Raw genomic sequence first — 14,745 nt, 5'->3', positions numbered from 1 at the left:
ATATCAGTATATGTTGATGATAGAAAACAGATTTTACTAGCAGTGTGGCCTTAAAGGGGGGGGGGGGGGGTGAAATGCTATTTCATGCATACTGAGTTTTTTTTACACTGTTAAAGAGTTGGATTCCCATGCCTGAAAAAAGCTGGACAAAGTTTCAAAAATTAAGTTGTACGTTTGAAGGAGTATTTCTGTTCCAAAAATACTCCTTCCGGTTTGTCACAAGTTTCGGAAAGTTTTTTTCGAGTATGGGTCTGTGTGACGTCAGATGGGAGCGGAATTTCCTTATATGGGTCCTAAGGGCACTTCTGCCGGAAGAGCACGCGCTCCCGTATAGCAGAGCAGAGACATTCACTGATCAGAGCGAGAGCGTCGCGAAATGTCACAAAAGAAGTGTGTTTTTGGTTGCCAGGGCAAGACAACCCTGCACAGATTACCAAAAAAAAAAAAAAATCAGCATTAAGGGACCAGTGGATGGAGTTTATTTTTACAGAGCATCAACAGAGTTGTGCAAGTGTTTTTGTTTGTTCCCTGCATTTCGGAGATGCTTGTTTTACAAACAAGGCCCAGTTTGACGACAGATTTGCACATCCCAACAAACATGAGACGTCTATACGACGTGCAGATCAAGTCTCAATTGCGTCGGTCGGTCTGGACCATATCTGGTCCCTTGGACGTCGATATGAGGTTCAAAATTTGACCGTTGGGCTAAGGATTTTCTTGGACATCTGTAGAATGTGCAGAACAGGTTCAGGAAATCGACATAAGTTTTTTTTTTTTTTTTTTTTACATATAAACACAAAGCAATCCTTTGATTTCTGATTTAAATATCACATATAGCCTATACTCCTCTGAAACATTTAGGTGATAAATTAGTGTAATCTATAAATGTTTAAAAACATAGGCCTAATTAAAGTACCATAATGTGACCATATAAAATTTTACATGGATTTATTTATTTATTTGAGTGGTATTTTTCACTGGAGCATTGACAGGAACCCCAGTTTACATCTGTATTAGCTCTATAAATTAAATATAGTTAATTAAAGTTAAATAGATCAAAATATATTAATGTTTAATATATTTAAATAGATAAATTGAAATAGTATTATATCATATTAAGAAATAAATATTTAACATGATTTAAATGAAATGAAATAGAGTGTATACGTGCGCTCGCCACGAGGGAGAGTTAACGTGATGTTACGTAAGTGACATAAACGTGATGGCAGAAAAAAAACGTAAACGTGATGGCGCAAACAATCACGAAGACGGAAGAATAATTCAGTTTATTACAAAAGACTGAAGATATAACTATACCGCCATCCTTTAATTTATTTATTTCTACGTTGAGAACACTTTATAAACCTACAGAGATACCTGACTAACGAACAAGCTTCACAACGGGACGGAGCTTATTAACGTTAACGTTACTTGGAAATTCAAACAGTAACGGTCATCTGACTACTGGTGTTGAGCCAAAGGTAAGCATAAATGTGCTTTTATTCGTCGTTTTATCAATCTAATGTTAAATTTCACTTCAGATTAATATTTCAAATTATTTATTTGGATTAGAGAGGTTATATATTTTCAAATTCCTCTTTTTTGTAATTGTACATATCCCTGTTGGTTTATTTGAGGTGGTTCAATTTACAGTCTGAGGTAAAATTATGATGATCCTTAGTTATTAAAATTGGTCACTAAAACAGGTAACTGTAATTTTTCTTGATCAAATAAAAGTAACAGTTTTGTTATTTTGTATATATTTTTTTCTACCTTTCAGGACGGGAACAGCAACAAAAAAAGTTTCACTTCTGATTCATAATCTACACACTCTACTGGTAACGTTAACACTTCTGACACCTAGTGGTAAGTTTTAGTAACGTTACTGGCAAATACAAATACATTCTGTCACTACATTAACAATAATTTATCAAAACTTTATCTTGTGTGAAGTGTTCGTTCTTGTATTTAAAAAGCCTTTGTCATGTATCCTGGATGCTCACGCGATCCTGTGAAATTAGGCACTTTAAACTTTAAAATAATTTTTAAAATCACGTTTTGAAATGATTCACTAAAGACAAAAAATCAGTCAGGCAGAATTTTCTGATCATATGTTCACCACAGAGGTAAAAATGAGCATTGTGAAGCTATATTTATATTTATGGTAATCATTTATTTTTAATTTGTATTTCAGGGCAGTTGGTGAAGACAGAGCTGTTGTGACGACAGGACAGATCCTCCTTCCTCACCAGTCTCTGCTGTATATGGATGCCTGTCCACTAGCACTGGACATTTACAACATTTTGGTGCCAGGGACCCCTAGCAGAGAAGATTTTTCAAGGACACCATCAGAATTACAAGATTTTAAGGCTTAAAATTATTGTGGGTTATAATGAACATAATATGTTTGTTTTATTTATTCATTTAGTTTTTTTAAATGATCCCCATTTTTTAAATAATACATTTGTTTAATAATACAGCACAATATAGGGCTAAGTTGCACCAGTTCAGGAAAAAACACATAAGTTGCATCGGTGTATAAGAAAACTGCTTCAAATATCTGTGTTGTTAACTAAGCTATCGGCGCGTAAGCACATCAAGTAAACAACATGCGATGTTGTCATCAAACTGCACTTTCCACATGTACACCTTAAAAAAAAAAAAAAAAAAAAAAAAAGACGACATGAAGTGGAACTTAGTCATTTTCCAAAACCGCTAAAAAATATATACAAATATATACAGTTTCAGTACATACCACATAGAGACGTCGTTGCTGATGCTGCTCTTGTTAAATTTCAGCCTCTGGATCTGATTCTGGATCATCAATATACGCTGAATCTGACTGTTAGCCATGGTTTGTTTTGGCTGTTTTTTTCCTCACGGTAATGTCACAGCTTCCAAACGCTCTCAACGCAAAAGCTTACTCGCGCTCGTGATTCTTTAGCTCCGCCCACACGGCACGCCTCCAGCCGTATCTTTCTCTTATGAATATAATAAAACTAAAGACTTTTTGGAGTTATGAAGGATGCAGTACTACTCAAGATTAACAGGATATTGAGTGAAAACCAGCATCCCAGCAAACACAGAACGTTGTGAGGACGTCGCCAGTTAGTCGTCATTTGGTCAGTGCAACATTACTTTATGGCGACGTTGTGAGGACGTCGTGGTAAAGTTCCATTTTTTGGAATCTCGGCTAACTTCCCAGAAACGTCATGGGCACGTCCTCAAAAGACGTCGCTAGTTAGTCCCATTGGGGACGTTGTAGCGACGTGATCAGTTGGTCTTCAGATAACATTTAATATTATTGCACTACATGTATTATTATTATTATTATTATTAAGATACCATTTGAACAGCCTATTTTTTGGGAAATAAGTTCTACAAAAAAATCATCAAGCATGTTAAAAGATGATATGATTTATATATATATATATATATATATATATATATATATATATATATATATATATATATATATATATATATATATATATATCCCATCAGTTTAAGAAGAAGAACAACAACAAATAAAAAAATATTTACTTAGCAAATGGGAATAATGTTTGTCAATGAAAGAGAGTACAGGACAAATTAACATTTAAACCTTAAACTAGCAGCGCACGTCACTTTCTGAGTGAAGTGCGCGACGTGCGCGTGCCCGTCATTTTGTAACGGTCAACTTCCAGCGGGCGGACACGGAGGAAAGGTAAGCGCTATAAATCTACTTTTATTCATATATTTTAACTGATATAACGTTAAATGCCATCAAAGAGGAGTAGTGTTTTGTATTTTTGTAGATTTTCTCATTCAATTTAATAAATAAATGCTGTTTCGTTAATTAGCTCAAAAGCAGTCTCAGAGGTGGTCTAAGGTAACGTTAACTGTTAAAATCGAATGTAACCTTAACGTTACCTGTTTTAAATTATTTGAAATTTAACACGATAAACTATACAGTATTCACTTTCTAATAATTATTTTTTTTAAACCGTAGTAACATTAATTAGTTTGTTTGAATGTCTGCTGCTCGCTCTTGATGATGCTCATGCTAGCCATGCTGTGAACCGCTGTATAAAGTTTTACATTAATTAGACCGAAGCTGCCGAAATCATGTTCAGTGTATGTGGGATTAATAAATTCCCCTTTTCTCCCTCAAGTGGCAGGCTTGTAAATTCTGTCATCTGTTCATTATTGGTGTTGATGGTGTTTTTCACATGCATGCTTTTTAATGCTAGTTTAATTCTCAAATTGATCTGATACTTTCGTTTCACAAAAAGTAAACAAATTGTTCACTTTTTTAGGGCCTGACTGCCACCAGTTGAGTCAATGATTCAGTGAGTTCCTTATAAGGAAATATATTTGTTACCACCTAGTAATTTAAATGTATTATTTATTGCTTTAAAATTAACACATATATTTATCATCAGGTGAAGAGACAGTTTGGGCAGCAGCAACAAGACAACTATTACAAGTAGAGATGGGTTTCAAGAAGTGGCACTAATTTTGTTCCTGACTTGTTCGGTACTGAAAACTTTTATATAAGCTACAGGATCAATAGTGCTGCTATCAGTATTCTTGTAACATTGATTCATTACCCTTTAGACACAACCACATAACATGCAAATCATCTCCGAGTGGATGGCACCAAGGATCCAGGATCAAGAGATCATTCTTCATGGAGACTGTTCCACAGAAAGAAGTTTATCCTGTCTGAAAAACTAAACCTGGTTGTTTCAGCATCACTCAGGCAAGACTAAATACATTTAAATTGATTTCAGTTGGTTATGTGTTTCAGGTCATCCTGACCATTCTGCTGTTCTGGATGTAAGGCCGTGCTGGAACTACATTTCTCGTGGTTGAAAGATTTGTGCAGCAGTATCCAGACATATAACGCCCCATCACACGGGGCATCAACGCCTCTCGTTTACTTTTAAATGGAGTGACGTCAAGCATGGTGAAATTAATTCTGTGTCCATTGGTCGCGGCAGAAGCTGAAAACTTTTCAAGCGCCAATGCAGCCGTCCTCCAGTAAGAACGTCTTAGACGCAAGCCAATCAAGTGCATGCAATACCAGAAAACTAATGTGATTGGCTGTCACTATGAGAAGAGACAGTAATTCCGATCTGATATCAGTCGTTTTTTGCATTTTTTTTTAAATCATTGTAGAATTTCTATACTTCTTTGTAGGGATGTCAATTTTCAATAATTTCCATGATCGATTGTCGTTTAAGTTAACAATCAATTAATCGATTAATCGTTAACCTTAATGCTGCAAAATGAGTCTATTGCAGCAACACCCAGTCACCGGTATGACAGGATGTGCAAAAGTGTGTATATATATAAATAAATATATGTATGTATGTGTGTATATACAGTCGTGGCCAAAAGTTTTGAGAATTACATTAATAATAGTTTTCAAAAAGTTTGCTGCTAAACTGGTTTTACTGCTTTGTTTCAGTTGTTTCTGTGATGTACTGAAATATAATTACAAGCACTTCATATGTTTCAAAGGCTTTTATCGACAATTACATGACATTTATGGAAAGAGTCAGTATTTGCAGTGTTGGCCCTTCTTTTTCAGGACCTCTGCAATTTGACTGGGCATGCTCTCAATCAACTTCTGGGCCAAATCCTGACTGATAGCAACCCATTCTTTCATAATCACTTTCTTGGAGTTTGTCAGAATTAGTGGGTTTTTGTTTGTCCACCTGCCTCTTGAGGATTGACCACAAGTTCTCAATGGGATTAAGATCTGGGGAGTTTCCAGGCCATGGACCCAAAATTGCTGGAAAATGCATTGTTCTTCACCAAACTGTTGTTGGATTGTTGGAAGAAGTTGCTGGTGGAGGGTGTTTTGGTACCATTCTTTATTCATGGCTGTGTTTTTGGGCAGAATTGTGAGTGAGCCCACTCCCTTGGATGAGAAGCAACCCCACACATGAATGGTGTCAGGATGCTTTACTGTTGGCATGACACAGGACTGATGGTAGCGCTCACCTTTTCTTCTCCGGACAAGCCTTTTTCCAGATGCCCCAAACAATCGGAAAGGGGCTTCATCTGAGAATATGACTTTCCCCCAGTCCTCAGCAGTCCATTCACTATACTTTCTGCAGAAGATCAATCTGTCCCTGGTGTTTTTTTTTGGAGAGAAGTGGCTTCTTTGCTGCCCTTCTTAACACCAGGCCATCTTCCAAAAGTCTTCGCCTCACTGTGCGTGCAGATGCGCTCACACCTGCCTGCTGCCATTCCTGAGCAAGCTCTGCACTGGTGGCACTCCGATCCCGCAGCTGAATCCTCTTTAGGAGACTATCCTGGCGCTTGCTGGACTTTCTTGGACGCCCTGAAGCCTTCTTTACAAGAATTGAACCTCTTTCCTTGAAGTTCTTGATGATCCTATAAATTGTTGATTTAGGTGCAATCTTAGTAGCCACAATATACTTGCCTGTGAAGCCATTTTTATGCAACGCAATGATGGCTGCACGCGTTTCTTTGCAGGTCACCATGGTTAACAATGGAAGAACAATGATTTCAAGCATCACCCTCCTTTTAACATGTCAAGTCTGCCATTCTAACCCAATCAGCCTGACATAATGATCTCCAGCCTTGTGCTCGTCAACATTCTCACCTGAGTTAACAAGATGATTACTGAAATGATCTCAGCAGGTCCTTTAATGACAGCAATGAAATGCAGTGAAAAGGTTTTTTGGGGATTAAGTTAATTTTCATGGCAAAGAAGGACTATGCAATTCATTTGATCACTCTTCATAACATTCTGGAGTAAATTGCTATTATAAAAACTTAAGCAGCAACTTTTCCAATTTCCAATATTTATGTAATTCTCAAAACTTTTGGCCACGACTGTATATATATATATATATATATATATATATATATATATATATATATATATATATGTATATGTATATGTATATATGTGTGTGTGTGTGTGTGTGAAAATACATTTCTTTTAAATGTATAGCACAGTAATGAAGGCAGCAAAATGTGGTAGATGGGACAGAACAAGAAAGACTTAATAATCTTTCATTGTGCTAATGTATTATAATACGAAAGGGTATGGCTCCTATACAGTGTGCAGTGCTTATACACAACCAGTGCGCAGAATGATGCACTTGAAGCAACACAGAGTCACAGCGTGTAGCATTACTCATAGAAATGTTCAAATTGCCAAGGGAAGAGATATTGATGTTGTGTATTATATGTGTGCAATATTTTGAGCCTTTCCTTTTAACAGTTTTAAATCTCAGTTATTGTGTGCTCTTGAAGAGAGTTTCATTGTTTTGACTATAGTAACTAGGGCTGGGATGATACGCTAATCTGCCAATTCAATACTATCCAGATACTTGTGTGCCGATTCAATATATATTTATAATTGTATATATAATTGAGTATTGTGATTATAGTTATATAACTATTGCAATTCGTGACTTATCCAAATCATCTATAAAATTATTTGTTTGTTTCTGTGATTTGAGGGAAAGATTAAAAACAAGGAGGTCTGGGAACAACTGAAGGGAACTGACAGCAGTGAGGGAAGGAAGTAATCACCAGAATGTAAGTTCTTTGAGAATGTGTTCATTGTTTATTAGGGCTCAAGCCTGGAGGGCGAGAGCCCTATTGTTTTCCTTAGGATTATTTTTTAGTATTATTATTATTATTATTTTTTTCCAACGTCTCGGGGGCTTTTGGGGCCCTTAACATGCTCGAAAACTCTTGAAAATTGGCACACACCTTGGAACCTGCGGCCATTAGGGCTGGGCAGAGACTGATACACGGGCGTGGCACAGGGGCTCTACAGCGCCCCCTGGAATACTGAGGGCCATATATCATACATACGTGCACATAGACACACGAAACTCGGTACACATGTAGATCTCATCAAACCAAACAACTTTCGTACTGCATGTCATAGGCTCCGCCCAACAGGAAGTTGGATATTTAGGGTTTAGTATTCAAATTTTTCGTCAAAGTTGTGGGGGCTTTTGGGGTCCTTAACATACTCAAAAACTCTTGAAAATTTGCACACACTTTGGAATCTGTGGCCTTTAGGAGCCTGCAGAGGCTGGGACCCGGGCGTGGCACAGGGGCTCTACGGCGCCCCCTGGATCACAGTCAGAAATGTTGATGTATAGCTCACACATACTTGCACATATTCATATGAAACTCAGTACACATATAGATCTCACCGTGCCGAACAACTTTTGTATTGCATGTCCTAGGCTCCGCCCAACAGGAAGTCAGCTATTTAGCATCATGTAAAAAGCCCATGCTCTGGAATTTGAAATACTTGTCATAGGTTTTTTACTCGATGGCCGCCAAACTCGGTCAACATGATTTCAAGACACTGGGGATGAAAAATTGCCAGGGGATTTTTGATATCTCGAACGGTTTGCTTGTGGCAAGGCGTTGAAATTATGGCGAGAAATGAGAAACAGGAAGTGTCTAATAACATCCACATACATTTCCTGATTTTAATAAAACTTCATCAGATTATTCGTTGTATTATGTCGATCGCATATATGTGACTATTAGGAGTCAAAGTTATAGCGCCACCAACTGGCAGAAGGAAGTGTGTCATTTTCAAAATGATTTGAATTCAGCATCTTATTATTACTCGATTAGCTTCAAACTTCATCAGAATAATGTTAAAACACAGCCGATATAAATCTGCAAGGGGGATATTGATATCTAAAAAATTGTTGGCGTGGCAACATGTCAAACTGGAATACTTCTCAGGTGATTTTGAGGCAAATAACATACTTAGAATTTCACAAAACTCTGAACACACATCAGTATTTCTGATAGGAACTTAAATTGTGAATGGATTTTGGATAGCTTGAATGGTTTTGCCGTGGTGATTTTTTGAAATGCCCTTACAAAGGGAATCATTATTGTATTTTTAAATTGCAGCTTCCAAACATGTCAAATAATTTTTTCATACAGATGAAAAAGTCATTCTGAGGAAATATGCATAGTTTCACGACTTTACAACACTGTATGGATAACAGAAAATTAAAAAACTGTCAGACTTCTCAACTGACATGATCTCACTCTGGCCACTCTGTCTGTGTGAGGAAAGGGAGGGGGAGAGGGAGGGGGAGTGTGAGGGGGTTGGTGACTGTGAATTTTTGGTGACTGACAGTGTGTGTGGATTGTAGGGAGGGGCTGTCTGGCAGAGAGAGAGAGAGAGAGAGAGAGAGAGAGAGAGAGAGAGAGAGAGACCTAATCATCCCTTTAATAATCAGGGGGAAAAAAATCTGTATTTTAAATTGTTATTGTTTTTGTTGTTGCTAATGGTGGTGTTTTTTCTTTTCATTACAGGTTAAGAAATCTCTTAGGCCTTATCCTTTTCTGACAGTTTTAGGGATTTAAAAACATCCTAAGAATCCTTATTTGTGCTGCAAATAATAATTTCAAACTCATTTGATGCTGACCTATGACAACCTGTGACGTGACATGACATTTATTAATCTCATGGATGTAACAGTAAAACTCTTCAACTGACAGATTAAGCTGCAATGCAAGCAAAACTATTTCACAAATGCTTATAGGTCATTAAAATCATTACAAAACACTAATACATTATTAAAGGATTTGGTAACACTGTAAAATAATGTCTAATTTATTAACATTAGTAAATGCATTGGTAACACTTTATAAAAACTGCACTCATTAGCTAAGCATTAGTAAATAGTTCATGATTATAAAGCCTTTTCCCTTAATAATAGTCATTATTAAGCAGTAATACATATAAATAAATTGTTCTTGGTTTAAAAGCACATATATTACGAAGGAGATTAAAGTCTCAGTTGTCTTATAAAATAAATAAATAAACACAACCCAGTTTGATTCAGAATTCAGAAATATTTATTTCAAGATGCAATAAAAGGAAACTGTACACTTGAAAAGGTTTTGAGCGATTCTTGAAGGACTAGCATCATCTCCTCTTGTACGATGGTTTGAGGAATATATCTTCCAGATAGTACCGCCGCTCCCTATATGCAGAGTATGCAGTCTTCGTAGGGCACCAACTCCCAGAGGGGGCACCATCCCATTTGCTCAAAAAAAAAAAAAAAAAAAAAACCCACATGCGCCATTCTCCCATCCGCGCTCGCGACCGCTCACACCTCATGTTTGCGGCTGAATGTTCGTAATTGATGGATGGACATCTATGCCCGGGTAAAGGACATCAGCTATCCGGCACAGAGAAAAGAAAACTAAAGAAAAAAAAAAACAGGCATACAATTGTCTTGACATTACACATTCGAGAGTCTCAAATTTAGGGACTGTCTCTAAAGTTACCTGTGATATTGTTATAAACTTTTCTAACGTCAGTAGCATTTGAAGAGAATGACTTACAGCCATAAAAACAACTGTAATTGTTCATCTAGGTGACAGCTATAATGCACAATTAATTTGAATGTTTGATATTTATTACAACAAACTGTAAGTCATATGTAAATTATGCTACTTTTTCACATGGGCTCCAATGCAAATTTGAAGCTCAATAGCATTTGAGAAGAAAGACTTGCAGTCACAAAACAATTGTAATGTGTTCATATAGGTGTCAGCTACAATGCACACCTTATACATTTTTTATAAATATTAAAATAAAGTGTTACTAAAGTTATATATATTGTTCTGTGTATGTGATTTCAAAGTCTAGATTGGTCGGAGTAACCCTTTAACTGCCGCATCCCTTAAAACTTGATTGTCAGAGGGCTACTGTAAATGCTTATGCCCGCTGGGCACAGTTTTCCCGATGCCACCGGGGTGGCGTTGCACTGATGGCTTGAGCCCGACATTGCTGCTTGCAGCTATATTTACAAGTTGTGTTTTCATTTAAATGTAGCAATGTACACATCTGGTCAAACGTTTTAAATATATTTTAAAAGTATAGTTTATTTCTATAATGCACAGCTATATTTTCAGCATTAATAACTCCAGTCTTCAGTGTCACATGATATTCAGAAATCATTCTAATATGATGATTTACTGCTTAATAAATTTTTCTGATTATTATCAGTGTCAAAAACGGTTGTGCTGCCCAAAATTTTTGTCTACACTACAGTTACATTTTTTTTGGGGGGGGGGGGGGGGGGGGCTAATAGCAAGAATGCATAAAATTGAATACCAGTGGTAGAGAAGACTTTTGTAATTTTACAAAAGATTACCTTTTTTTTCAATGTTTTGAACTTTGTGTTTATAAAATAATTCTGACTTAAATGCTAAATGCTAAGTTTTCTTCCCCATCATTTCTAATATGGGGTGCGTTTCCCTAAAACCAACTGTGGTCACAATTTCCTTCGTTACCAATAGAGTTCAGTGGAAGTAACGACCGTAGTAAGCTAACTGCAGATGTGATTCACATCATGTACGTCATGAGAGATGTACACTTTGATCATAGCGCCAGTAATGCGATTAGGTGCATGTACTGATTGATGATTATCAGCAATGTTTCCCGAGTAGCAAATCAGTATATGAAAAAGATCATGTTACACTGAAGACTGGAGTAAAGTTACTGAAAAATTCAGCTTTGCCTCATAATTATTTCAATAAATACATTTTTAAAGTATATTCGAAAAAGAGTATGAAAACTGTTATTTCTTTTTTTTTTTTTTTTTTTTTTTTTACAATATTACTTGTAATTTTGATTAAATTAATTTAGCCTGGGTGAGCAGAAGATACTTCTCTTGAAAACCATGAAGAAAAGATTCCAGATTTTTGACTGGTTGTGAACATACATAAACAACATTAACAAGATGATCCTCCCTTTCAGCTGCCAAAGAAGGATGTTGACAGTGCAGGCCCAGGATGAAGAAGAGGAGGAAGAACACGTTTAACAATTTTCTCATAAGCTTGCCATGTGTTATAATAAAAGCAATGAACATGACTGCAATAATATGCTAAATGTTATTAAAAGATTCCAGTTTGCAAGAAGTCTGAGTGTCTGACTCTACACTAGAGGAACTCTTGTCTGAAGAAGATCAGGTGCTGAGAAGAAGCCTTGTTCTACAGCAAAACACTGCATCCTGTCCTTCCCTCAGAAGAGCCTGTCTTCTGCTGCTGGGGTAAGAAAGACACTCTTCCTCTTCTCCATCAGCTGTCCGGAAGCTAACTCTGCCTCCTCAGCACTTTCTGAAAGAGTCTTCTCCACAGTCAGTAATCAGAGATCACAGATTCTTCCGCGAAAGTCAATACGCTAATTTTCTTAAAAACTTTTGTTTTTTCAGGTGGGACAAATAATACAGGAGAGGTGCTAGAAATCTCTGTATTGTTCATTTTTCATATCTTTACGCTTTATGAATGTTTTTTTTCTGAGAAGCTCAAGAATTATGGTTCTTTGGTAATTGCTATATTGTTTAGGTTTATCCTCTGACAGTGAGCACAGAGCCCTGATCATGACATGCAAGAAAACGAATAAAAAATAATGTCCATAATTTACTAATTCGTTCCCCCAATGTACTAAAACGTGCATGATTACTTTTACATTTCATCGATTTGCTAAATCGTATGAACAATTTACTAATTCGTTTTCTTGATGTATAAATCGTGTACATGATTTAGCAAATCGAGGGAATGAAATAGAAAATTGTGCGCAGGAATTAGCCTACATTTTTTCCTGCATGCCGTGTAATTAAAGCACATCACCACCAGACATTTATACCAGGAGCTTCATATACGACGCGCACAAAACAGTTTTACTTTGTGCAGTATCTGCTGAATTGTTTCATATCTATGTATCATGTATTTTTTGTTGCACCAAATTATGTAGAGTTGTATCAATAAGTGTACTGATAATTATTTATAATTTTCACTGATAACGTCATTAACTATCCCCATCCTTAATAAGACAAACATTTTCTATTGTTTATATTGTGTAATCTATGAATTGATGTGTTCAGTTTTCTGTGCTCATGACTTAGAAACACTTTGCATGGTTAAAGAACAGGTGCAATGTTCAAAATGTTTTGGCTTAGTATTTGTAGAAAGTAGTGCTGAATAAATGTTGATTTGTGAATGAATGCAGTGTGTTTTTGTCTATTTTATATTAGAATGTAATGTTTTTGTATTGGTTTGCATTTCATGTCTGTAATTGATGTATTTACTGTGAATCCCCTATAATTAGATTACAATTCGATTTCATAAGGTTTATTTTTTGCACCAGAGATGGATTGAGTTTATTCTTTATGTATTTCAAGGTAATGGTGAGGTGAAAATACGTTGCTGCGACCAATATGATCCGGTAATGTCACATCCTCATAACGTGCCAGTTTGGTCATTAGGACGTACTCATCACGTCCCAGCGACGTTCCACTATAACGTCGCCATGACGGATATGGGAATCACAAAGTTACGTCACTGGAACGTTATTTGGGATGTCGCTGCGACCAATATGGTACTTTATAGTAACGTTCTCATAACGTGCCAGTTTGGTCGTTAGAACGTACTCATCACGTTCCAGCAACGTTCCACTATAACGTCGCCACGACGGATATGGGAATCACAAAGTTACGTCACTGGAACGTTATATGGTACGTCGCTGTGACCAATATGGTACTTTATAGGAACTTCTTCATAACGTGCCAGTTTGGTCGCTGGGACGTACTCATCACGTTCCAGTGACGTTCCACTATAACGTCGCCACGACGGATATGGGAATCACAAAGTTAAGTCGCTGGAACGTTATTTGGGACGTCGCTGCGACGAATATGGTCTGGTCCAGTTACGTCGTCACGACGTAACTGTGTTAGCTGGGATTTCACCCCCCCTTTAATGATTTAGCCGAAAAGGGCTGTAGTTTTTGTAGGTTGTTCAGTCAATGTTACAGAGTTATACTGTCTACTTTTAATCTACAACTACAGTAAATAATCACTTGGTATCTTAGGAAGTCTGAACACATTTTCTTTATTTAATGTGAGCATTCAATAATCCTCCTGAACAAAGTAGCCTATGACAATAAATCTGCATTGTTAATCCTTTTGATCTTTGATTTTAAAAAACAAACGAATCTAACCTTTAATTGATATTAAAAAAAAGAACAAAACAAAATAGGTGGAAATCTGACAATAAAATGTTTCTCTCTCTCTATGATTCACACTGACTAAAATTAATGGTACCTTTTTATTCAATACTTTTTGCAAACCTCCATTTGCCAAGATAACAACTCTGAGTCTTCTCCTGTAATGCCTGATGTGCAGTGTCCGAATTGTTAAAAATAAACAAACACAACCAGTCTCTGTGTATGAAAAGACACCTAAATGACCTTCATATTTTGCTGTGTTTGTTTTTGTGCTAGTACCTTGTCTTGTTAAGGACTGTCATGGATAAATCAATATGACAAAACCACCAGTAGGTGGTGGCAAGTGCCTGTTTCATTAAATGATTAATTGAATTCTTCAAACAATTTGTTCAAGACGGCTGATTCAATAAGAACCAAAGCAAGTGTCTGTCTACATGAATGGATCATTGAATCATTGGCTCACTCAATTCATTAAAAAACAGATTAATTCAGGAATTAAACACTGCAGTGTTGTTCTCAGACACATAAATGTTCTGCTGTTGCTTTGTTTATAGCCGTTTCATTTCCAAAACAGTAAAGAAGACAAATTGTGTCTAAAAAATAACTCACTTCTTATTTGAATTGTTGTATAACTGTTGTATATCACACACACCTGCTGTTACTTAGGAAAATGGCACTGCTTATGTGATATTACTTAATTTATATAA

General features: G+C 36.5%; 1 protein-coding gene and 1 long non-coding RNA gene across 2 annotated transcripts in view; both read left to right on the top strand.

The window, feature by feature from the left end:
* The window catches only part of LOC127952440 (nuclear GTPase SLIP-GC-like), a 66,857-nt gene that overhangs the window by 2,987 nt on the left and 49,125 nt on the right, over window positions 1-14,745 (top strand). The gene's annotated exons all lie outside the window — the stretch shown is intronic.
* LOC127952463 (uncharacterized) lies at window positions 6,865-13,088 on the top strand. The gene is made up of 3 exons (XR_008152963.1): window positions 6,865-7,569; window positions 11,795-12,086; window positions 12,249-13,088. It is a non-coding gene; the product is annotated as an uncharacterized LOC127952463 (long non-coding RNA).

This window comes from Carassius gibelio, chromosome B3, assembly GCF_023724105.1.
Source record: "Carassius gibelio isolate Cgi1373 ecotype wild population from Czech Republic chromosome B3, carGib1.2-hapl.c, whole genome shotgun sequence".
Taxonomy (NCBI): domain Eukaryota; kingdom Metazoa; phylum Chordata; class Actinopteri; order Cypriniformes; family Cyprinidae; genus Carassius; species Carassius gibelio.
This window is presented reverse-complemented; position numbering and strand designations above follow the sequence as displayed.